This window comes from Eptatretus burgeri, chromosome 5 (assembly GCF_056783735.1).
Source record: "Eptatretus burgeri isolate ZD-2024b chromosome 5, Ebu_testis_v1, whole genome shotgun sequence".
Taxonomy (NCBI): domain Eukaryota; kingdom Metazoa; phylum Chordata; class Myxini; order Myxiniformes; family Myxinidae; genus Eptatretus; species Eptatretus burgeri.
The window spans coordinates 3,984,691-4,009,196 of record NC_140965.1 but is presented as its reverse complement, the minus strand read 5'-3'; the positions used below and the strand labels follow the sequence as shown (position 1 = coordinate 4,009,196).

The window sequence follows — 24,506 nt, the reverse complement described above, 5'->3', positions numbered from 1 at the left end:
CTTGCCAGAATAATGTCAGACCCAGGCTTTCAAATAGAGAAATATCTTATTGGCTAACCCACAGAGAGAACTTGCACTCCAACGATCGACTAACCAACATATAGAACTTGCACTCCCACCTTCGAGTACTCAACATATAGACCTTACACTCCCACTATCGACTAACCAACATGGAGAACCTACGCTCCCACTATCGATTAACCAACATAGAGAACTTACACTCCCACTATCGATTAACCAACGTGTAGACCTTACACTCCCACTATCGACTAACCAACATGGAGAACCTACACTCTCACTATCGATTAACCAACATAGAGAACTTACACTCCCACTATCAATTAACCAACATATAAACCTTACACTCCCACTATCGACTAACCAACATGGAGAATCTACGCTCACACTATCGATTTAACCAACATAGAGAACTTACACTCCCACTATCGATTAACCAACATATAGACCTTACACTCCCACTATCGACTAACCAACATGGAGAATCTACACTCCCACTATCGATTAACCAACATAGAGAACTTACACTCCCACTATCGATTAACCAACATATAGACCTTACACTCCCACTATCGACTAACCAACATGGAGAACCTACACTCCCACTATCGATTAACCAACATAGAGAACTTACACTCCCACTATCGATTAACCAACATATAGACCTTACACTCCCACTATCGACTAACCAACATGGAGAACCTACACTCCCACTATCGATTAACCAACAAAGAGAACTTACACTCCCACTATCGATTAACCAACATATAGACCTTACACTCCCACTATCGACTAACCAACATGGAGAACCTACACTCCCACTATCGATTAACCAACATAGAGAACTTACACTCCCACTATCGATTAACCAACATATAGACCTTACACTCCCACTATCGACTAACCAACATGGAGAACCTACACTCCCACTATCAATTAACCAACATAGAGAACTTACACTCCCACTATTGATTAACCAACATATAGACCTTCCACTCTCACTATCGACTAACCAACATGGAGAACCTACACTCCCACTATCGATTAACCAACATAGAGAACTTACACTCCCACTATTGATTAACCAACATATAGACCTTACACTCTCACTATCGACTAACCAACATGGAGAACCTACACTCCCACTATCGATTAACCAACAAAGAGAACTTAGACTCCCACTATCGATTAACCAACATATAGACCTTACACTCCCACTATCGACTAACCAACATGGAGAACTTACACTCCCACTATCGATTAACCAACATAGAGAACTTACACTCCCACTATCGACTATTCAACATGGAGAACAGCAACACTTAGAGTCTTAGACGATTGATACAACATAAAAACACAAATCCGATTCGGAAATCTCAGCTTTCGTGAGGTGGAGACGAGCAGCCAGATTTCACCGTGCACATGAGAAATACCCTGATCCTAAAGTTACATCCAGATTTGCTCAATAGGATGAGCATGACCCCAATTAATGGATTGGGTGTTATTATTTTTGCCTGTGGTCTTCGGGTGGGGGGGGGGGGCAGGTGGAGAGGGAGGAGAGACACAAATTCTTCATGTAAATGTGTATCGTGTAGCATCACTCCAGGTGGGAGAGGGCATTACAACTCCACCATTTTCAGTATGTACAGTATTCCTGTCCTCACCTTTTCCAGTGAGGTGTTTTGAATTACACGTTTGAATAAGGATAATAACATAACCTCCCTGGCCGGTCCTGTAGGGAACGGATTCTTCTCGTGTTCATATTTTTATTAATCAATGACCAAACAAATGGCAAGTCATGTGACCCAAAATATAAATATAATTAAATATTCCATTCCAGTGGGACTACGCTCTGTACAGAGCGTCGGTGCTGCCGAAGCGGTCTCCTGGGCTATTGGGCACAATCCTGGATGGGTCATCACTCCAACGCAGGATACTCCAATGGTTCAATCATCCCAGCAAGCTGGTACTCGTTTTGCCAACCTTGGAAGGACAACAGGCTGTGTCAACCCCAACTGGAATTAATTCAATAACCAAACAGGATTTGAACTCAGGACCTTAAGATTTGAAGTAAGATTCTAAAGCCACCACCCTAACCATGAAGTCAACACCAGGCATATAATTAAATATGTCATATTTAAAGTCTGCTATCATTACTTATGACCACTTAGTGGTCAACAAATTGCTAATTACTGAGATTACTTAGTGATTAGCAATATTTTAAACAAATTAATACTTAAGCACATCAAAGATCAGAGTCATAGACATCGAAATCACTTGCTATTGTTTCCTTTCTCATGTATATAGTCTGGTCTCCTTTGACTGTTTGAAAAGCCCATTGTGCGTGCATTCTGTCAACAGTAAATAAATAAAGTAAATCAACGATTAGTGATTAGAATGAACTCTTTATTGAAAGTGTTCAGCTATAGTAAGTTGTCATGTAAATATGACAAACATTATAAAATAAGAGGTGTAAAAGGCTCGTGTTCGCGTTGCCCAGCAACGAGTTTGAGTGTAAGCTCCATTGTCTTGAGTCACTTGACCTGCAGTGAGCAGACCGAGTCTGCACCGGCCTAGTTTTATTTACGGAAAATGTTCCGACTGTTTTGTGATTTCCCCTGGGATATTGGCCTCGAGTTGCATCGGTGTGCAAAGTTTCAGCTTTCAACCCCACCTGGAAAGTACGAAACATTTATATCGGTGAGTGAGTCAGTGAGTGAGTGAGTGAGTCAGTGGTTATAAAGAGCTTTATTTCTAAGATACAACAGTGAAAATTAATTACATGTACATCTCAAGGGCAGCACGATAGCTCATTAATGCTGCGGGGTGCTCGTGACCAAGCCGCAGTGTCGGTTTGGTCCTTGATGGTGCCGGTCTCAGCAAAGAATTGTGATTATGGTCGAATACCAGTGGCGGGTACTGCATCTCATTGCACACCATCCTACTGGAGTGATGGAAAAGCCTGCTGTATCATCCCCATTTAGATTATAAAGTTTAAAATTTCCATAGTATCTCTACTCTAGAAAAGAGTAGGCCATTGTGTGTTGGTGCCCTCGGCATGTATCCTGCTTTCGGTTTGCTGTACAATCTTATTATGTTGAACTTTTAGGTCTTACCATCAGCCATTAGCTTTCCTGGACCAACCACGTAGTAAAGCTGGCATCCAAAGCCAGCCGCAGACTGGGCATTCTCCCTTTATCCAAGTCTTTCCATGGAAAATCAGACCTACTCACAATCTGCCTGGCCTTTGTCCATAGCTCAATGGAGTACTGCTCTCTGCTACGGACTGACACCCCAGCATCATATCTGTCTTTCCTGGATTCTGTGGAATCTGATTCTCTCAAAATTATTGGAATCTCTGGTGATGAGGCCGATGCACAGGGTCTGTTGCGCTCACATCAGCAGTGGGTCGGTGATCTGTTTTCTGTCATATATTTTCTGATATTGCTCACTCTGCTCTCCCAGTCCTCTAGCCCTTCTGTCTATTCCAATATGCACTTGTTTTCCATTAACCCTCCTCCTGGCTGAACTTCCAAAATCCAGGCTGACTGCACTCCTCAACTCCTTATTCGTCGCTTCTCCTGTCCAAGGAGCCACCTTATAGAGAGGCTGTTCCATCCAACTGTTCCCTCTGGGGCTTCAAGGAAGCAGTCAGTGTACCACCATCTCTTGTCATCCCCAATTCTGACCCATGATCTTTATAACCCCCATTAACGTTTCCTACCCGACCACATTACTTGCTACTTTCAGTGTTACTCTCCCTCGTCCCTCACTCTCATTTCCTGTTTGTTCATTTCCTTCATGTTTGTCCCACTCTCAGTTCTATTTTTCTCTTCCATGAGCCTCTTTCCTGTAAATTAATTCGTTGTTTTAGCGCTATCTGAAGTAGGTAGGACTGCTAGTGCTGGGATACGATGATACCAGGGGTGTGAGGGACCAAATGACCTATTCTTCTGCCTAAGTTTCCTTGTATAATTTGTCGTAACTTTAATAAATGAAAGAGTGCATGAGAACATGAGTGGATATTAGTGTCTTAAACTTTACCAATAATTCTGTAAACTAGCATGCGGAAAGCAGAGCTGTAAGCATGTGTATTCCTTTAATACAGGACATGACTGTGTATTTAGAAACTATACTTAGTTAGTGCTGAACTCAATGTTGAACACCATTATCCATTGAAATTTTGGCTATTTAAAAGAGACACAAGAATAGACAGAATGGCAGTTGGACAGATGGAAGAACAATCAAACACAGGAACCCTGAACAACCAACTACTGGTGCGCAGATCCGGCCTCCTGCTTGCTTGTCGTGCCAATTAGGCTGGCCAGGAGCTGGGGGAGGGAGGCAGATTTACATTTAATTGGCTCCTATGAGAGCATGGAAAGAGGGAGGGGATGGGACTCAGCGATAAAGAAAGGAAGAGGAACACCATGATCCTTATTAATTTAAATTCCAAACACAGGGGATTATCTTGTCTGCCTGTAACAGCCTATTTGTCAATGTAAGCCTGTTATGTCGATGGGGACCCTGAGAGCTCTTGGTTTCTGTGATGAGAGCATGTATCCAAGCTTTTCTGTTAACAGGCAGACAGACAGGCCGACATGGTTACAAGTTGGGGAAAATGTTGTTTATTTACCGAGGGGTTAACTTAAAAGTCTGGGCTTGTTAGTAGAGTAACAGGATAGCGCAGTGAGTAGATTCCTCACTTCTGATCATTGTGGTTCTGGGCTTGATCCCCAATGGGGGCAAATTGATTTTACGACAATTACCGTTCCGGTAACAGAACCAAAGGGCACCAAATAGTAAAGCACAACAGATTTCAGAAGCGATGTTAAGCTGGCTGCCTCAATTGGCAATGATTTCGACTGATACTTGACAAGAACACACCTACTGCATGGCATCATGGCCACAATGATGTGGACCTATCTTTGATAAGAACACACCTTCTGCGTGGCATCATGGCCACAATGATGTGGACCTATCCTTGACAAGAACACACCTTCTGCATGGCATCATGGCCACAATGATGTGGACCTATCTTTGATAAGAACACACCTTCTGCATGGCATCATGGCCACAATGATGTGGACCTATCTTTGATAAGAACACACCTTCTGCATGGCATCATGGCCACAATGATGTGGACCTATCCTTGACAAGAACACACCTTCTGCATGGCATCATGGCCACAATGATGTGGACCTATCTTTGATAAGAACACACCTACTGCATGGCATCATGGCCACAATGATGTGGACCTATCTTTGATAAGAACACACCTACTGCATGGCATCATGGCCACAATGATGTGGACCTATCCTTGACAAGAACACACCTTCTGCATGGCATCATGGCCACAATGATGTGGACCTATCTTTGATAAGAACACACCTTCTGCGTGGCATCATGGCCACAATGATGTGGACCTATCTTTGATAAGAACACACCTTCTGCGTGGCATCATGGCCACAATGATGTGGACCTATCTTTGATAAGAACACACCTTCTGCGTGGCATCATGGCCACAATGATGTGGACCTATCTTTGATAAGAACACACCTTCTGCGTGGCATCATGGCCACAATGATGTGGACCTATCTTTGATAAGAACACACCTTCTGCATGGCATCATGGCCACAATGATGTGGACCTATCTTTGATAAGAACACACCTTCTGCATGGCATCATGGCCACAATGATGTGGACCTATCTTTGATAAGAACACACCTTCTGCGTGGCATCATGGGCACAATGATGTGGACCTATCTTTGATAAGAACACACCTTCTGCATGGCATCATGGCCACAATGATGTGGACCTATCTTTGATAAGAACACACCTTCTGCATGGCATCATGGCCACAATGATGTGGACCTATCTTTGATAAGAACACACCTTCTGCGTGGCATCATGGCCACAATGATGTGGACCTATCTTTGATAAGAACACACCTTCTGCGTGGCATCATGGCCACAATGATGTGGACCTATCTTTGATAAGAACACACCTTCTGCGTGGCATCATGGCCACAATGATGTGGACCTATCTTTGATAAGAACACACCTTCTGCTTGGCATCATGGCCACAATGATGTGGACCTATCTTTGATAAGAACACACCTTCTGCGTGGCATCATGGCCACAATGATGTGGACCGATCTTTGATAAGAACACACCTTCTGCGTGGCATCATGGCCACAATGATGTGGACCTAACTTTGATAAGAACACACCTTCTGCATGGCATCGTGGCCACAATGATGTGGACCTATCTTTGATAAGAACACACCTTCTGCATGGCATCATGGCCACAATGATGTGGACCTATCTTTGATAAGAACACACCTTCTGCGTGGCATCATGGCCACAATGATGTGGACCTATCTTTGATAAGAACACACCTTCTGCATGGCATCGTGGCCTCATTTACCGATCAATTGATTAAATAATATACGGGCCCCTGGTAGCTTGTACGTGTTGCTGTGTTTGAGCTTGGGAAGTAACTGCTGTCCAGGTTCTTCCTGACATCTTTGTTCTTTGTTCCCTTCACATTTTTTTTTCGATGTCCCCCCATTTCTCTTTATTCGTTCTAATTCTTGCTTTTTTGTCTCTTTCATTGCTTTTGCTCCATATTCCTCTCTTTCATTATCCATCTCTCTAAGGAGAAGTGAATTGATGCAGAAAGTTTTCTGTAAGGCTCACTTGGCTGCGCCTGGATGGGTTTGAGGGTTGCGGAGTAGCGGCTGAAACCCGAATCCTTTCCAGGTTCCTCCTGATGATGACTCCATCTTCGCTCTTTACTTCTTCAGTTCCTTCTTGGTGTTCCGTTTCAATAAGGATGTTAAATCTGCTAATTTAAGGATTGCAGTCTGCCAAGTAATGTGATACGAAATATTTTCCTGTTTATCGTTGCCAAAGTTCGAGTTTTATTTTATCCTTTCACAACATTCACAAGTATTTTTTTCTGAAAATGTGCATTATTAAGAAAAAAGGGATTCAATCGATCAGGGTCGGGAACCACAGGTTGCAGACCCTCGCTCTAGGGCATCCTGTCGGCCTGTTTCAGTTCACTATTTATTCATTCATTTTACTGGGATCGAAAGCTCATGAAAAAGCTTGTGCAGACATCACATGCAGGACATTAGTTGACACCGGTGTATTTTCACGTGAATTTCAAAGACATTTGAAGATAATGGACAAAAAGGTATGGTATAAGGGATTTGAACCTGGGTCCCTACATCATGAGCCAGGTGGTTAGATGGGAACAAATTTGATTTCCCATCAATTGTACATCTCTTTCGGTTGGAGCATCATTCGTTAAATCAATCACACCTGAAGTTTGTTGAGTCTAATCAGTAAAGTTTTTCTCGGATCATGAACCGGATGAACTCATTCCCTCAATTTATTGTGAGGTCCTCTGAGCCATTTGTATAATTTTTTTGCATCCTTTCTAATCCTGTGGAATTTTATCTAGTTGAATGTTTAAAAAATATATATTTTGCTCCAAACTCATTAGTCTACAACTTACCGATGATGTTTATTAAAGTTCTGTTGAAAACTTAGAAGCTTTCCCATAGGTTTTGACTCCACTTCATGTAATTTAACGTTCGCCGGTCGGTCCTCGATATATATATATATATATATATATATATATATATATATATATATATATATATGTGTGTATATATGTATATATATATATATATATATATATATATATATGTATATATATATATATATATATATATATATATATGTGTGTATATATGTATATATATATATATATATATATATATATATATGTATATATGTGTATATATGTATATGTATATATGTATATATATATATATATATATATATATATGTGTATATATGTATATATATATATATATATATATATATATGTGTATATATGTGTATATATGTGTATATATGTGTGTATATATGTATATATATATATATGTGTATATATGTGTATATATGTGTGTATATATGTATATATATATATATATATATATATATATATATATATATGTGTATATATGTGTATATATGTATATATATATGTGTATATATGTATATATATATATATGTATATATATATGTATATATATGTGTATATATATATGTATATATATGTGTATATATATATATATATATATATATATGTATATATATATATATGTTGCTGACCCGGGGGTCGGGGGCGAGAAGACCACGAGGGGGGAAAGCTACGTTGGGTTCCCACCAGACTCTCCGGAATCGCAGGCCGTCGCACACGAATAATTTTGTGATGCCATGGGTCGCTAATCGACCGTGAATGCCAATAACTCGACCAGTTGACTTAGGGTCTTCCGTCTCATGAATACCGTTTAGCAAATGATCATGTGATGTAATTACCGGGGGACACGCCCTCGGTACGCCTTGTTCAAACCGGATCACCTTACCGGATCAGATACAGCTGAGCTTAACTGCCCAAGGACGTACCAGCGAGAAAAACAGATCGTTGGGGGATAACGTCCCGGCGCGACTAGGATATGGACCATGCTGGACCAATGAAGGAAAAGACGAGAATGAGCTGGGAACATTTCTATACAAGCATTTATTTACAATCAAGCGAGGAAAGGTATGTGGCACGGTAAATTGGGTTCATTGTTATTTACAGCAGGGATAGCAAGGAATTTGTGGGGTACGACAAAAGGGTAAGCAATTTACAAAAGCAGACACAGAGCAGACTTATCCCATTCAAACGTCTACAATCTTAACTTATGCTATGACAGAAGCCATCTCACACACACACACACACACACACACACACACACACACACACACACACACACACACACACACACACACACACACACACACACACACACACACACCTGATGAAGATTAGATAGCCAGAAAGAAAGAGTGCAGATGAGGACAAACGGCCTCGCAATTCGTGGTGTGGTCAGCTGACCAATGTAACCCAGTATGCTTAGGTGAAGAAATACTGGTGTCTAAGGTGTGGTGTAGTGCAATATGGGGGGTGCAGTGCCGTGCCAGAGGAAAATGTGATTGCGAGTCAGTAATGATGCTCTTTTGTCCGTCCAAAGGGGACGAGATAGAGGGGTGGAAAGAGAGAGAGGAGAGAAGATGCGTGAGGTGACAGATCTTTAACCTAGTCATGCATAGGTCTGCTGGTATTGTGTGTACCCCCGTGGGATGCTCTGTCTGAGCATTCCCACCTCGAGAGTTGGCACATTATATCTGGCTTAGTTACTTTGCCGGGGCTTGTGGCAACGTGCGCTCCATTCTGGTCCTCCGGAATAAGCACGTTTCAGTCACACACCAACCGTGAGTGAAGAGCCAGTGAAGGGCAGAGACAAGGAGGAGCCAAGCCGAACAGAGAAGACGGTAGCGAAGAAGAGGGGCGTAGAAGAGGTCGAGCGGCTCTGCACCCCTCCTTTTATGAGCCCCGGGCGAAGGGTGGGGTGACAACCCGAAGCGACGAGCTGTGACGCAAATCCCGTTTCTCTATTGGGCCCCAGCGGCCCCAGCCATGCCCTGCCAGGCTCCTGGGGCCGGTAGCGGTCTCATTCGCACATTTGGTGTGACACGGCCCTGACTCAACATCGTTTATAAGCCGGCCCCGAACATGTTTATAAGCTGGCCCCGGCCGACCTGGCCCCGAACATGTTCCAAGTGCAATCCCGAATTCCGAATAGCAATGCACACCTACCACCTACGCCCCCTGCCCCCTCGAATGAGCCAACATGCAGACCCGGACCCTTCCAAAACTCCCGGATTGCTCTTCCCGCGATCCCTCCTCACTGCCCGTCTTGCCATGTTCTGGCGATTGTACGAGGGTCGTATCAATCCCGCGTGCTCACCCGGGACTCCGCTGCGACATGCGGTTGGTACTATTAACGTCCGTGGCTCGTCCCCGCATCACTTGGTTCGAGTACAGCCCTAGTCATGCAGCACGCCTCTGTTTAGTGGCGAATTGTAGTTATGCAGAGGTACGAGGGGGTGCGAGAATATTTTTCCCATGTGCGGGAGGTGTTGGTGGTCAAAGTGGTGAGTTTTTGGTGAGCAAGGTGAGATGCCATTGGAAATTGGCACACAGATTTGAATGAAATGGCGTGCCATGTGCGTGTTGTATAGTGTGTTTGTGCTTATGTTGATTCTCAGCCACGGGAGCCTGCGTGGTGTGTTTGCTCTTCATATCGTGGTGTGTTTGCTCTTCATATCGTGGTGTGTTTGCTCTTCATATCGTGGTGTGTTTGCTTGCTCGCTTGATTTGTACCATGGCTAAAAGGAAAGGGTTGGAATATAAATCAGAATTGAAGATAGACATATAGTTAATAGACTGAGTTATTAGACCCACGCAACGCACTTCGTCCCGTTAACCCACTAGACATGAGGGGAAGATCTAACTGCACGAAGACTAATGAGATAACTACCTGGGGATCACTGTATGTTGGGTGCCATTGCCTCAGAGGCAGGTGGTTTTGCAGAACCGCAACAATATGTATGTATGTGTGTATATATATATATATATATATATATATATATATATATATATATATATATATATATACATATATATTTATGTATATATACATATATTTATATGTACATATATTTTCTATACCTATTTTTACATATATATATATATATATATATATATATATATATATATATATATATATATATATATATATATCTACACTAATTGTTTTTCTTTCCTGTTTTTTTTCTTTTTTTAGCCTCAACAATAGAGGAAAGTGCAAAGAACTTGAACAACCTTTTTCGTTTTCCCAAAACAAATCAACTATTTTTATTTGCTTGTCCTCTTCATTTTACCTCTATCAAGGCTATTCGATGTTGTTTATCCCTAATTCGCCAATTTTCTTCTCCCAATTGTTACTTCATTGACCTCTCATCTTTTGTAATCTGCTCTTCTCAAATTTTGTGAACAACGAAGAACTGCACATTGCTCTGGGAGGATTGTTAGACCAGTGCACGACCAATATCCATACGTCGTCATATGTAGGTCAGCCTTCCGTGCCTTGAGGTATTGTTCTGCTCGGCTTGGATACATACCCAGGCACTGTATGTAATATTCTCCTTCCCATAGGCTCAGCTTTTATCATTTCCAGCAATGCTCGAATGTCCCTGAATCCCCGCCTGCTCGATCATTGCTCTTCGTTTGTGAGACCGCATGCGAGCAGCGGGGTACTATCAGCAGAGAAAGATCGAAAGAGGCAACCATATAGTGATAAGGGAGAATAATAAGAAAAGAATGCTCCCATGTCATCAAAATTTTAGTGGCTGAGAGTACTGTGACAGAAATATCTTTTCTCTTTCTGTCTTTCTCTGTCTCTCTGTCTCTGTCATCACCGTCTAACCTCTTCCTGCTCACCCTCCCATTCTAATCACCTTCAAAATAATCCAAAAAGGAATTGTAAAGTGAAACTTTTCACTCAAATTAACTTATTTCAACATCAAACAAGATACGTCACAAGAAAATTATATATATATATATATATTAATTTTTTTCCTAAACAATAACAGCCAAATCGTCAAATTCAAAGCACTGTTCTTCATGAACGGTTGTGTGTCTGTCTCGGTGATTATCTCAACTGAAAGCTGATTACAGTGTGTTTACCTGTGTGCGAAGCTAGGTGCAGGTACCGTAAGGAGCGTTAGCCTTTCGTCAGAGCCAAAAAGATCTTACCCAGATGTTTTCGGAGAAAAAGGAGGGGAAGGTCTTCCTGAAACTTCTTTTGTTTCGCTGAAGGGCAAAACGCTGAAAATGTCAGCAGCACCTCGTCTCCCATGGCAGCAAACTTACTCTTATCAGCTTTCATGCGATAAAATCCATTACATCGCAGGGAGTTCAGGAAAATCAAATGAGCAGTTTTTAGAGTTTAAACAGAATGTTCCGTGTGCACACATCAAAATTGTAAAATAAAAGTTTGTGCTGTTAACATTTTTGATTTCCTCAAGCTTTATGGATAATGATGGAGATAACAATTATCCACCTTGCTCCCTGCTCCATCTTTTTTCCCTATAAATTACATAAATAAATTTTTCCCTATAAATAAAAATAAATAAATTACAGGGTGTTTTTTTTTTTAGTTATTTAAAGTACAGACTGGTTTTTGACAGGACATGTGAAAGAACTGAAATCTATTTAAAGAATCCATGATGAGACCAAAATGTCAAAATTACATGAACAGCAATTTCCATGTTTGCATGCATGAAAAATAAATGGTCCCGAAGTCCAATTGCATAAGGATACATTTTACCGAGCCTGAGTAATCAATTGTCCGAGTCTGCACGTTTATCATGGTGGGCACCCTCTCATGGTGCAACAACATGTTTGTGAAGAGGAATCAGCTAACCAGCCAACGTTTCCTTCTCCAGGGTCTTTATGTGACTGTAAGTTGCCACTCTGGTGTTGGCTTAATGGTGAGGATGGCAGGCTTGGGATTCTAAGGTCCTGAGTTCAAATGCTGCTCGTAGTTGAATTAATACCAGGTGGGGTTGACTCAGCCTGTCATCCTTCTGAGGTTGGCAAAATGAGTGCCAGCATGCTGGTATCCTGTGTCGGAGTGGCGACACATCCAGGATTGCGCCCATTAGCTAAGGAGACGGCTTTGGCCTCACTGACGCTCTGTACAGAGTCTGGTCCCGATGAATGGATGGATGGAAATTGTCACTCTGAGGTTGATGTGAAGGGCAGAGTGCAATTTGTTTGAGCTTTGGTGTGGGAAAATTATATTATAATAACCATTCCTTTCATGCCATGAGGCATATCAGGCTGACAAGGCAGTTTAATTTGGCTAAGTAGTAAGGAGTGCAGTCCTAAACAGGTCACCACTTCTGACAAGGGATACTCGAATGGCTTATTACCCCCAGTAAGCTGGTACTCATTTTGCCAACCTCGGAAGGATGATAGGCTGAGTCAGCTCACCTGGTGTTATTTCAATGGCATAACAGGGGCTCAAACTCAGAACCTGAAGATCTTAAGCCAGCCACCTTGACCATTAAGCCAACACCAGGCTTGTTGGGACCTTAGCTTGTTGCTAATTTTGACTGCAATTGAGTGGACATCATAAAACTACACCAAGAAATGATAACAATAGTGTTGGATGATGAGCAGCAGCAATAAGAATAACTACAACAGGAGAAGCTCACTTCTACAGCTTGCCATCACCTCCGTATTTTACACATACGTCCATTGTGACCTGCTGAGAACTCAACAGAGCAGACATGGGCTTCATCTGATATACAGTATAACGGATGATGAGTTTGCATTCTCAACTTGGGCAGCTGCTTCCCTTTGGTTCGCCCAGATGTGATCGAGTTCAAGGCTCTCCCTGTCATTTGTATCGCTTAGATGGAGGTCGAGTTCCAAGGTTTGTTTCTTGGACACTCTATGGAGGTTGTTGGATTCTCACCATTCTATCACTTAACTTCTGACCCTACTCATCCAACTCTGTTGGCCGTCCATCCTCTTCAATCCTGACGAAGTGACGTGCTTTTTTCTGGAATCCCTCCACACTTACGTGCTGGTCAACTCCATTCCTTCAATCCTCTTCCCTCTCTCTTCTGTGGAACTGACTTCCTGTATCTATTGTCTCATGCCCTTCCCTTCAGTCTTTCAAAAGCGCTACCAATAGACACCTTGTGATTTCACCATACCCACTCCAGTCCATAAACACCTTGTGATTTCCTTCATATCCACTCCAGCTCATAGACACCTTGTGATTTCACCATACCCACTCCAGCCCATAGACACCTTGTGATTTCACCATACCCACTCCAGCCCATAAACACCTTGTGATTTCACCATACCCACTCCAGTCCATAAACACCTTGTGATTTCCTTCATATCCACTCCAGCTCATAGACACCTTGTGATTTCACCATACCCACTCCAGCCCATAGACACCTTGGGATTTCCACCATACCCACTCCAGTCCATAAACACCTTGTGATTTCCTTCATATCCACTCCAGCTCATAGACACCTTGTGATTTCACCATACCCACTCCAGTCCATAAACACCTTGTGATTTCCTTCATATCCACTCCAGCTCATAGACACCTTGTGATTTCACCATACCCACTCCAGCCCATAGACACCTTGGGATTTCCACCATACCCACTCCAGCCCATAGACACCTTGGGATTTCCACCATACCCACTCCAGCCCATAGACACATTGTGATTTCACCATACCCACACCAGTCCATAAACACCTTGTGATTTCACCATACCCACTCCAGTCCATAAACACCTTGTGAGTTCACCATACCCACACCAGTCCATAAACACCTTGTGATTTCACCATACCCACTCCAGTCCATAAACACCTTGTGATTTCACCATACCCACACCAGTCCATAAACACCTTGTGATTTCACCATACCCACTCCAGTCCATAAACACCTTGTGATTTCACCATACCCACACCAGTCCATAAACACCTTGTGATTTTCACCATACCCACTCCAGTCCATAAACACCTTATGATTTCACCATACCCACTCCAGCCCATAGACACCTTGGGATTTCCACCATACCCACTCCAGTCCATAAACACCTTGTGATTTCACCATACCCACTCCAGTCCATAAACACCTTGTGATTTCACCATACCCACTCCAGTCCATAAACACCTTGTGATTTCACCATACCCACTCCAGCCCATAGACACCTTATGATTTCACCATACCCACTCCAGTCCATAAACACCTTGTGATTTCACCATACCCACTCCAGCCCATCGACACCTTGTGATTTCACCATAGCCATTCCAGCCCATCGACACCTTGTGAGTTCACCATACCCACTCCAGCCCATAGACACCTTATGATTTCACCATACCCACTCCAGTCCATAAACACCTTGGGATTTCACCATACCCACTCCAGCCCATCGACACCTTGGGATTTCCTCCATACCCACTCCAGCCCATAGACACATTGTGATTTCACCATACCCACACCAGTCCATAAACACCTTGTGATTTCACCATACCCACTCCAGCCCATAGACACCTTGTGATTTCACCATACCCACTACACTCCATAGACACCTTGTGATTTCACCATACCCACTCCAGTCCATAGACCCCTTGTGATTTCACCATACCCACTCCAGCCCATCGACACCTTGTGATTTCACCATACCCATTCCAGCCCATCGACACCTTGTGATTTCACCATACCCATTCCAGCCCATCGACACCTTGTGATTTCACCATACCCACTCCAGCCCATAGACACCTTATGATTTCACCATACCCACTCCAGTCCATAAACACCTTGTGATTTCACCATACCCACTCCAGCCCATCGACACCTTGTGATTTCACCATAGCCATTCCAGCCCATCGACACCTTGTGATTTCACCATACCCACTCCAGCCCATAGACCCCTTGTGATTTTCACCATACCCACTCCAGCCAATAGACCCCTTGTGATTTTCACCATACCCACTCCAGCCCATAGACACCTTGTGATTTCACCATACCCACTCCAGCCCATAGACCCCTTGTGATTTCACCATACCCACTCCAGCCAATAGACCCCTTGTGATTTTCACCATACCCACTCCAGCCCATAGACACCTTGTGATTTCACCATACCCACTCCAGCCCATCGACACCTTGTGATTTCACCATACCCACTCCAGCCCATCGACACCTTGTGATTTCACCATACCCACTCCAGCCCATAGACCCCTTGTGATTTCACCATACCCACTCCAGCCCATCGACACCTTGTGATTTCACCATACCCACTCCAGCCCATCGACACCTTGTGATTTCACCATACCCACTCCAGCCAATAGATACCTTGTGATTTCAACTCTGAACCTGCGACCCTTGTTATTTAGTTACTCCATGAGGTGAACTGTTTGTAAACGAATCTGATACAAAAAGTGAACGAAAAACAGCAACCACATGATGGAATGTTCTTCCGAACTCCATTGAAAATGTTCTTGAAATGAGATCTTCACAGGTGTCCAAGGTTGTCATCATCACCCTCTGTCTGTCACGCTATCTCTTTCTAAAAGGTTTGGTAAAAATTCACCAAACTCGGTAGTGGTGATCAACACATGGCAAGGAGGTGTGCGAGTAGTATAAATTCCCCCCCCCCACCCCACTTGGTTCCTGTGGCAGGGTCAAAATGTCAAATACCAAAAAATGCAATTCCAAGCAGATTTTTAAAACATTTTTTTATGAAACTTTGTAAATGCAATCAACATTTGGGGACGCATGAAATATGTGTCGATTTTTTTTTTTTTAGATTTGAACCCCAGTTCATGTCCCAGGGAATGGGAACTAAAGGTCACAGGGGTCAATATAGAAATTTTTTTTGTTTTACTCAAAAGTTGATATTTGGTCATTCCTGGTGGAACTTTTTGTCATCTTTCAACTTCGCTTTCGGTGATTGGTGTGTGATGGCCCTGCAACGGCGTCGCTTTCGTTGATATATTATTCCTTGGTCACCTTATCTTCCTCTTTTCAATGTTTATTCGACGTCATTATCGACATGTGCTTCAGTTATATACACGTGTTTGAGTCTGACCATTCATATTGCTGAAAAAATGGACAATTTAATGAAATTCTAAACCGTTTTCGTGTCTCTGCAGTTGATGAAACTTCTTCACTGAAACTTTCACTTCAAACAGTGATAAATACATTGTATTCTTTTCTGTGAAACTGCCTGTCGTAACCATCACTGCTTCGGGAAATGTAGGAGTACATCAACTAAAATGAATGTCTCAATCATATAATTTAATCAAATATAACATTATTTTCATCCTTTTCATCACAACCTCCCCCTTTCCTCCTCGTTTCTCACAGCACCTGCATGTACTCTGCCCTTTCTCAGCCATAGCTGAAAGGCCAGGAATTCCCACAAAGCTAAAATGGTAGACAGTTCGCACATCTCCACTTGAAATGATCATACAATCACAGAACACAAAATATATCTATCAGGCAAGGCATTGGCCGAAACTAGAGACCTCAAAATGGGTTTTTGTTTTTAGGTCTCTCTAAGTACATTTGGATACGAGGTACTATAGAAAATCATGTTTTCAACTTCTACGCACCACTAAAGATCGATAACTTCATCCAGTCTGAGCGGTGTCCCATAAACTGTTAAGCTTGAATGTGGGTGAATATTGTCACAAGTTCAATAAGAAGCAAGAAATGGCGAATCACCGGAGGACCAATGTGGCGTCGTGTCTACGAGATAATACGATCCACTCGATGACTTGGGTGTCATGAATGGCCAGTGCCCATGGGAATAAGCTGCTCACCAATAGGGGTTCAATGATAGTAGTACTGCGGTTGAAATGACGAAAACCCACTGAAGATAGAGCCGCGGCACGGCACGTGGTATGCATCTTGCAGATGCAGAGAGCAAAGTGCTCCAGTAAACTTTGCTTTTAGTGCTTTTTAAACAAAGTGCTTTTAGTTTAACTCCAGTAAACTTTAGTTTAACTCCGGGACACTAGTTTAACTCCAGGAAACTTTAGTTTAACCCCAGTGAACTTTAGTTTAACCCCAGTGAACTTTAGTTTAACTCCAGGAAACTTTAGTTTAACGCCAGTGAACTTTAGTTTAATTCCAGTGAACTTTAGCTTAACTGCAGGAAACTTTAGTTTAACTCCAGTGAACTTTAGTTTAACTCCAGGAAACTTTAGTTTAACTCCAGGAAACTTTAGTTTAACTCCAGGAAACTTTAGTTTAACTGAAGGAAACTTTAGTTTAACTCCAGTGAACTTTAGTTTAACTCCAGTGAAACTCAAGTCCATGAGTTATTTTCATGACAGTTTAAATAGTGAGCTGCCAGGCATGAATGTGTCGTCACACTCCCGTTCCAGCCTTCTTCCTGCTCATCCCTTGAGGGGGAGGTCCAAGAGCCCGATAGTGTAGGGAAAAACGATTGGTTCCAAATCAGATTAAAAATAAAACCATGCCTACAGTACTGCCATTGGTTCGACAGGTAAAAAGGAACAAAGTTCATGATATAAAAGTGTTAACAAATTGACACCAATGAAAAGTACGCCACAGTGCTGTGAATTCCTTTTTCTTTTATTTTTTTTAATCCAAGTGAGCGTTCTAACCCAAGAACGAAGAAGGTGAATTGTCTGGAAGTGAAAAATGTGCTTATTTTCACTTTTGATAAACACACTCCCCTTTTTCCCCTTCCTCCAGTTAGCCTCAGCTCCCAGGCTACTCATTAAGGCGTTCAAGATTAGGGCCGTTCATCAGGCGAGGCAGAGTCAAATTAACGGTGCCAATTACTCCTTTGAGTGCCCCAATAATTACTTTGTGTGCGGCGAGATTTACGTTACCAATTTATTCCATATTTACTTGGGGGAGCTGAATGAATGATGATAAAAACACAAGGGTGGAGGAATTGTTTGTGATTGTGTGTTAAAGGGGAAATTGAGATGAATGACGAGTGGGACATGTTAATGATTCCATTGTTTACACTCTGGCGATTGTGTTCGTGTTATATAACCCACACCTCTTCCATAGGTGTGTTGTCTGCCTTGGCTTTATAATGCTTTGCTTGCTCTACTAGAGCCACAAACTTCCCCGTGAAGGACCTCCGTGGACACTGTGTTTTGGGAGCCCATCATGGAAGCCCCTTGCCTTGGTTGGTTTTGTTGTTGAAAGAACTATCACAAAAGAGTCATCATGAGCTGCTCGAGGTGGAGTAAATCCCCCACTTGTCCTTATTATTTCATCTATTCGGATCATTTTCCTGGAAGGTTTGCCACGTGTGGCTAATTTAACTGCAGAATTGAGTTCCCATGAAACTCAAAAACGTGTGAACGTAACGAGCCTTGAAATGCGTGAAAATGAACAAATCTGATGCACACATAATGGTGTCACGTGACCGGTAGACCGTGTTGGTATCAAGAGAATCTCAACGTAAGGTTGTGAGAACCACGTCCGTGCTGACTAAATCCGTGCCACAACTGACCGATCACTCATGGTCTTCCTTCTATGGGATAGTATAACCTAACCACATCATTAAAGCATCTCACCAGTCACCACCTTACCAGTCACCACCTTACCAGTCACCACCTCACCAGTCACCACCTTACCAGTCACCATCTAACCAGTCACCACCTCACGAGTCACCATCTCACTGGTTCACCACCTCACCAGTCACCACCTCACCAGTCACCACCTCACCAGCTCATCAGTCACCATCATGCTTTCCCTATGGGAACCATGGGAAAGCATCTCACCAGGTACCACCTCACCAGTCACCACACTGCTTTCCCTATGGCAAAGTCAACACTATGGGAAAGCATCTCACGAGTCACCACCATGATTCTGTATTATCCTTTTTTTCCGTTACTTTCCCAAATCAAGAGCACAACCTCGTCGCACGTTCTCCCACCAACATAGCATAGCTCCAAAGGGCCCTCCTGGCTTATGGGGGCCCACTCTTGCAGCAACATCAATAATGGTCTTCCCTTCAACCTTTTATGTACATCTTGCAGCTGACCCAACAGAACCATTTCTGAACTCTGACCAAGGCCTTTATCAGCCCCAAGTGCATGGCTATCTTGAGGCTAGAAGGCCCTCCTCGTTCTTTGAAAAAGACCATTGTTGCATTGTGAGGTCCTCTTGTTTTAATCAGCCTCTTCTCCCATACTTCTCATAATACTTGCTGAAAAAAAATCTGCGAAACATCAGTTACAGCTCCAAGAGTGTGCCCTTCCCCTACCTTGTGCTTCCACTGCATTCCCCATCCCTTCACCTGTATTATTTTCAGTTTGATGACGAAATAGATTTTCAGTATTCATGGTACCACTTGAGGCTCACCTGCGCACCTGATGTCTCCCATATGAAGCGCCAAGTCCAAATTCCACGGCTCATCCTTTCTGCTGATGGGACATCAAGTTGTTCGTTCAATGTCACGCCGACCCCACAAGAAGGTGAGAATTATTTGGCCCGTTAACAAAGTAGTGATTGTGGTGGTTGAAAAGTGGACAACCAACTTAAAGTCGCGTCTGAAACATGACATGCTCCACAATGTAGCTCCCCCTGCGAGCACAACACCAAAAACGGCCGATAATTTGAGTCGTTTTTCATCAGGTTCGAATCGGCCGAGGATCAAACCCGAAGTCATTCCCAACCCATGATGAGATGCAGGCCATCCTGACTCACCAAAGCATGATGATGTGTGATGTACAATGACGTCATCGTTGGCTTCATGACGCACACAGTCATGGTGGTGGCACATTCCAGGAATACGGGAGGAGTCCAGGCTCAGATTTTTGTTTTTGATCGACTCAAGGCGACCAATATGTTGTATATAGAGCGTGCCTGTCATGTTTAAACAGAAATAAAGAGAAATAGGGAGGAAGAAAGAACAGATGATATCAATTTACTGTAATTGGCACGAGAAAGAGCTCAGCACGCACACATGGTGGAGGAAAGTATCACACCTCCATCAGAACTACCCGGGGTGGCTTCCATTAGCAATCAGCTGAAGATATTTTTTGGTCGTTTTACATGTAATACATCATTGGGGGTCTACACTCGACTAGCTTAGCTTATTAACAGACTCCTCCACAACCTTACCTGCATGAATATATAGGGAACCCAGATTGACATGTCGTGTAGACAATGAAGATTTATGAGTTCACTCCACCAGTGGGTTCATTGTTCCGATGCACCAAATTTTCGTTGGTCTTCACAACCTTGTAGCACACTTACCTGCTCTACTGCTGGAGCATTAACTTGACTTTCACCAAGCCCAGAGGTGCCAGGGCCAGGGCGAGGATTATATATGTTCGTTAATATTTTTGCCATATGATACTACTATTATTATTATGATTATTATTATTATTATTATGAGAATAAATATTTTGAGTATTAATTAATATATGCTTTGTTACAATGTTATCATTATTTTTTGTCATTTATTTTGAAATGAGAATGACATGCCTTAGTGATAGGGCGTATTAAGCTGCTTCATACATGTTAATATAACGTGCGTTTAAAACATGGGAATTCCAACGGATTTTTGTACTTAATTAGCCCAATCAACTCAGGAGGTCAGGGCGATCATTTTGGTGTATCACATTCCACACCACAACACTCCAGTAGAACTCCACAAAAAAAAGACATCCATCCATCCATCCCATTCATCCATCCATCCATCCATCCTATCCCATTCCATCCCATCCCATACTCTGTGCAGAGCGTTGGTTGCTGCCTGGGCAGTCTCCAGGGCTATTGGGCACAATCCAGGAAGGGTCGCCACTCTGACACAGGATACCAACAAGCTGGTACTCATTTTGCCGACCTCATCAGGATGACAGGCAGAGTCAACCCCACCTGGTAGTGATTCAACAGCCAAGTGGGATTTGAACTCAGGGTCCAAGGATCCCAAGCCCACCACCCTAACCATTCAACCACCACCAGGCAAATATTTAGTATGTTGCAACTCAAGTTTGTTCACGGCAGTCAAAAACAATCGTGGACAAGGGGGGGTCTACCAGGGGTCAAAGTGGGTCCAGGTTTGACCACCCCCCCCCCAAAAAACCCCCAAAAATAGGTATTTTATTTTTCCTCTGAAACTACACACACAATTTCGATGAAACTTGACCACAACCTTCGTCACCCATGATTACCAAAGTTTGTTCACGACATTAAAAAATTGAGCCCATGACATTGGTTCATTGATACATTTTGCTGATTCCGTCCCACGTTGACTTCCTTCTGGGTATTATTATTCTATCAGGTGAGCACCCAAGGGTATTGCCCCTATTTTTAGCTTATCTGAAATTAGAATTCTAGATAAGGTATTGTCATCAGGCACCGTCCGACCGTCCAACTGTCCATCTGTCCGTCTCCTATTTCGACCTCTCCGGCCAAACCGCTTGGCCGATCCAGCTGAAATTTGGCAGCAACGTTCCTCTCCGGACTGGTCACGCGAATTGCAAAGCTCGTTCCAGTCACGTGACTTTAAGTAGGTCAAAATGGCTGATTTAGTAAATTCCTTCAAAAAATCTTCTCCAGAACAACCGGTCCAATATTCCACCTAGTTTGGGTTACAACATTAGGCCAGGGCCCAGATAAGTTACTGGTCCAGTCGACATAGTGTACACCGCTCCTTCCCAAATCCATATCTTGGCGAGGCGATGCATGACGTCATCACGGTGCAAAAGGAAGGGGAGTACTCAGTTTTCACTCCGTTTGTAACTTACGAAATGTTTAACTTCCGTACTGTGTTTGTGTGTTTGTTTGTTTGTGTGTGTGTGTGTTTGTTTGTAGGCACGATAACTCGAGAACAGAAGAAGCTACCAATGTCAAATTACACCACATGATTCAGGAGGGTGATGGCTAGCGCTAGTTAGATTTTGTTCAAAATCGGTCAAAGGTCAAGGTCACAGTGAGGTCAAACATAATTCCGTAAATTCATGTGGAGAAATGGAGATGTTTGCTTTGCTCGACGTTACGAGTTCATTTTAACTTCGATTTTAATTTTGTCTTTGGTTTTTGCGATCGCTTAGGACGCTTAAAACTCGGTTGTCGAAATTCTGGTAAAAATCGGATGTTTTGGAGACGTTTTAAGATTGTATAAAAAATATTTCACTCGACGAGTCACGGGTCGTCCCATGATGCAGTGCGTTCGAGCAGACGCGTCGTTGAGTTACGTTAAGGTATAATATAATTGCGTGGAGAAATGGAGATTTTTGCTTCGGTCGACGTTACGATTTTTGATCGTTTGATACAGAATCATCGTAGAAACTTCTGGTTTGTGTCGTTACCTTCTCCAGACAGCTTTTATTAGACAAGGTCAGAGGTCAAGTTGACGATTTCGTAAGTACCAGTCTATGACTGCTTGTTACTTACGAAATCTAAAGATTTCGTAAGTATATTGATGCCTTCCGTTTCTGTTTGTTTGTTTGTTTGTTTGTTTGTTTGTTTGTTTGTAGGCACGATAACTCGAGAACGGAAGAAGCTACCAATGTCAAATTACACCACGTGATTCAGGAGGGTGATCACTCGTGCTGATTAGATTTTGGTCAAAATCGGTCAAAGGTCAAGGTCACGGTGAGGTCAAATATTTGATTTTTGATGGTTTGGTACAGCTAACTCAAGAACGGAAGAAGCTACCAATGTCAAATTAACCACGTGATTCAGGAGGCTGATGGCTAGTGCTGATTAGATTTTGGTCAAAATCGGTCAAAGGTCAAGGTCACAGTGAGGTCAAACATAATTCCGTAAATTCACGTGGAGAAATGGAGTATTTTTGCTTCGCTTGACGTTACGAGTTCGTTTTCACTTCGATTTTAATTTTGTCTTCGGTTTTTGTGATCGCTTATGACGCTTAAAACTCGGTTGTAGAAATTCTGGTAAAAATCGGATGTTTTGGAGACGTTTTAAGATTGTATAAAAAATATTTCACTCGACGCGTCACGGGTCGTCCCATGATGCAGTGCATTCGAGCAGACGTGTCATTGAGTTACGTTAAGGTATAATCTAATTGCGTGGAGAAATGGAGATTTTTGCTTCGGTCGACGTTACGATTTTTGATGGTTTGATACAGAATCATCGTAGAAACTTCTGGTTTGCGTCGCAACCTTCTCCAGACAGCTTTTATTAGACAAGGTCAGAGGTCAAGTTGACGATTTCGTAAGTACCAGTCTATGACTGCTTGTTACTTACGAAATCTAAAGATTTCGTAAGTATATTGATGCCTTCCGTTTCTGTTTGTTTGTTTGTTTGTTTGTTTGTTTGTTTGTAGGCACGATAACTCGAGAACGGAAGAAGCTACCAATGTCAAATTACACCACGTGATTCAGGAGGGTGATGGCTAGTGCTGATTAGATTTTGGTCAAAATCGGTCAAAGGTCAAGGTCACGGTGAGGTCAAATATTTGATTTTTGATGGTTTGGTACAGCTAACTCAAGAACGGAAGAAGCTACCAATGTCAAATTAACCACGTGATTCAGGAGGCTGATGGCTAGTGCTGATTAGATTTTGGTCAAAATCGGTCAAAGGTCAAGGTCACAGTGAGGTCAAACATCCAAAAAATGATAACTCGAGAACGGAAGAAGCTTCCAATGTCAAATTACACCACATGATTCAGGAGGGTGGTGGCTTGCGCTGATTAGATTTTGGTCAAAATCGGTCAAAGGTCAAGGTCACAGTGAGGTCAAACATTCGATTTTTGATGGTTTGGTACAGAATCATCATAGAAACTTCTGGTTTACGTCGCTACCTTCTCTCGAGACAGCTTTTATTAGACAAGGTCAGAGGTCAAGTTGACGATTTCGTAAGTACCAGTCTATGACTGCTTGTTTGTTTGTCCGGGTGATATCTCAGCCATCCTTTGAGCTTGGAAGCTGAAATTTGGGGACAAAAGTGAAGATGTACTTTGGCAAAAATGTTTTTTTTAAATTTATGATTCATCAATTAATGATCGATTACTTA

At 42.7% G+C, this 24,506-nt stretch overlaps 1 long non-coding RNA gene across 1 annotated transcript; it reads right to left on the bottom strand.

Moving 5' to 3' along the window:
• Positions 1-1,794: 1,794 nt before the first annotated feature.
• On the bottom strand, positions 1,795-21,033 carry LOC147025733 (uncharacterized). Its single transcript, XR_015057888.1, has 3 exons — positions 20,226-21,033; positions 19,881-20,102; positions 1,795-2,001 (listed from the first exon to the last, which is right to left on the bottom strand). It is a non-coding gene; the product is annotated as an uncharacterized LOC147025733 (long non-coding RNA).
• Between the last annotated feature and the right edge of the window lie 3,473 nt (positions 21,034-24,506).